At 47.4% G+C, this 2,781-nt stretch overlaps 1 long non-coding RNA gene across 1 annotated transcript in view; it reads left to right on the top strand.

The window, feature by feature from the left end:
- LOC119281250 overlaps positions 1-482 on the top strand; it is a 2,790-nt gene extending 2,308 nt beyond the window's left edge. The window contains exon 3 of the long non-coding RNA XR_005138318.1: positions 56-482. This is a non-coding gene — a long non-coding RNA (uncharacterized LOC119281250). The remainder of the gene's footprint in view (positions 1-55) is intronic.
- Positions 483-2,781: the final 2,299 nt, after the last annotated feature.

The raw sequence follows: 2,781 nt of genomic DNA, 5'->3' as shown, positions 1-2,781 counted from the left end.
TGCCTTGCAGTTTTATCGTGCATGCCATTCAACTAACTTGATCTTGTCCATGCAGATGGAGTAGGAGGATGAGCAGCAGCAGCAAGTCAGCCTCATGATGACAGGGTGCGGGAGGCAATGGTGATCATGCTGATGGCATGAAGAAGGCTGATGACCACAACCTGGACCTGTTGGCATTTAGAGATGGCAAACACAGGCGGCATGGAGACAACAACCTGGACCACCCACCTCCGTTGCCTTTTTAATTTTGGTTGTGGTGGTTGCATCACCGGCTTAGTCGCAAATCAGTATGTAGTGTGCTTGTGGAGTTGGGTCTGGACTGCAGTGTCCATGTAGTAGGTTAGGTGCTGTTGCTGCTAGATTCCATGATGCTCACCTGAGTTTTGTGTTATGTAGAGGCCAACCTTTGTGATCTTATTTGTCGACACTTATGTGATCTGGTCTTACTTTGTGATACAGGTCATATGATATATATGTAATTATGGATGATCTTGTGATGTTCTTATTTTCCTGTGGTCTTTGTTGATATTTGTGATATATGCATGGGCTATACATATGAATATGAATTGCTAAACATACTGTAAATCAATGAAAAAGATGGCAAAGAAGGAGATTTGCCGTCTGTGCATCTGGACACTTTGCCGTCTACTGGCAGACGACAAAGACTTTGCTTCTTTGCCGTCTGCCATCAGACGGCAAAGCACGTCGTTAACCCCTTAACGGATGTAAGCTGCCACGTGTGTCGTCCAGGCTCTTTGCCGTCTGCTAGCGGACAGCAAAGACCTTTGCATCTTTGCCGTCCGCCAGCAGACGGCAAAGAGGCCTTTGCCGTAGCATGTTCAGCCGGACGTTTTGCCGTCTGCTGGCTGACAGCAAAGGTGTTTGCCGTCCGCCAGGCATGCCTTTGCCGTCAGCCATGGCGGACGGCAAAGTTTCTGATTCCTGTAGTGATGGACAACCTCCCGAGCCTCGCCTCTTCTAGGAAGTGCGCCCGTCGACGTCGACCACCACCATTGGGAGCTAGCCGCTTCTTCCCTGCCGTGAGCCTCGTCGCCGGAGTGCCTCGCCATGCCGCCCTCACGACGAGCTTCCCACGTCTGCAGCCTCCCTACCTGCAAGCGCCCAGCTGCCCCGCCTCGACCCCGCATTAACCAGCCGCCGCGCCAAGTCCCGCCTCTCCCGCCGTGAAGTCCCCATCGCCCGTGCTTGCTCCATCGCTGGGTCAAGTCACTAGCGTCTTGCTTCCTGTCCTCATTTAAACTTGCCTAAATATGTAGTTTAATTGTGCTTCACCTCTTTCCATGTTAACCAACATTTAATATTGTCTTGTACATAAATGGGAGTGAACTAAATGATTGAATGTGGTGTTTCGTCAATATGCAACTCGTTGCATATTGAGCTCTACTTAATTTGTAGTATTTGATTGTTGCACTTTGCCATGCCATGGCTCATTAAACCGGACATGCATCATACTTGATTGTGCATCATGCCATGTTTATGCTTGGTTGTTTACCATGTTGTTTGATATGCTATTGCGATGTCGCGCTACCTACCACTTGTTTATCAAGCCTCCCAAATTTCCATGATAAGCCTTTAACCTTTCCACCATCCCAGCAAACCGTTGTTTGGTTATGCTACCGCTTGCTCGGCCCATCTTATAGCGTTGCTAGTTGCAGGTGCAGTTGCAGGTTATTCCATGTTGGGACATGGATATCATGGGATATCACAATATCTCTTACTTAATTAATGCATCTATATACTTGGTAAAGGATGGAAGGCTCGGCCTCTTTGTAACGCCCTGAGACCGATGCGCCAGATGTCTTCCAGTTATTCGCCGTCGTTGCTGATACATCTCCAACGTATCTATAATTTTGATTGTTCCATGCTATTATATTACCCCTTTTGGATGTTTATGGGCTTTATTTTACACATTTATATCATTTTTGGGACTAACCTACTAACCGGAGGCCCAGCCCATATTGCTGTTTTTTTTGCCTATTTCAGTATTTTGAAGAAAAGGAATATCAAATGGAGTCCAAACGGAATGAAACCTTCGGGAGCGTGATTTTTGGAACGAACGTGATCCAGAGGACTTGGAGTGCAAGTCAAGAAGCAGCCGAAGCTTCCACGAGATAGGAGGGCGCCCCCCTATAGGGCACGCCCCCTGTCTCGTGGGCCCCTCGGGCGTCCACCGACGTACTTCTTCCTCCTATATAAGCCTACGTACCCCGAAAACATCCAGGGGGCAGACGAAACACAATTTCCACCACCGTAACCTTCTGTATCCGCGAGATCTCATCTTGGAGCCTTCACCGGCACTCTGTCGGAGGGGGAATCGACCATGGAGGGCTTCTACATCAACATCCTTGCCCCTCCGATGAGTTGTGAGTAGTTTACCACAGACCTACGGGTCCATAGTTATTAGCTAGATGGCTTCTTCTCTCTTTTTGGATCTCAATACAATGTTCTCCCCCTCTCTTGTGGAGATCTATTCGATGTAAACTCTTTTTGCGGTGTGTTTATCGAGATCCGATGAATTGTGGGTTTATGATCAAGTTTATCTATGAATAATATTTGAATCTTCTCTGAATTCTTTTATGTATGATTGAGTTATCTTTGCAAGTCTCTTCGAATTATCAGTTTGGTTTGGCCTACTAGATTGATCTTTCTTGCCATGGGAGAAGTGCTTAGCTTTGGATTCAATCTTGCGGTGTCCTTTCCCAGTGACAGCAGGGGCAGCAAGGCACGTATTGTATTGTTGCCATCGAGGATAAAAAGATG

The sequence above is a fragment of the Triticum dicoccoides genome, chromosome 3B (assembly GCF_002162155.2).
Source record: "Triticum dicoccoides isolate Atlit2015 ecotype Zavitan chromosome 3B, WEW_v2.0, whole genome shotgun sequence".
Taxonomy (NCBI): Eukaryota; Viridiplantae; Streptophyta; class Magnoliopsida; order Poales; family Poaceae; genus Triticum; species Triticum dicoccoides.
This window is presented reverse-complemented; position numbering and strand designations above follow the sequence as displayed.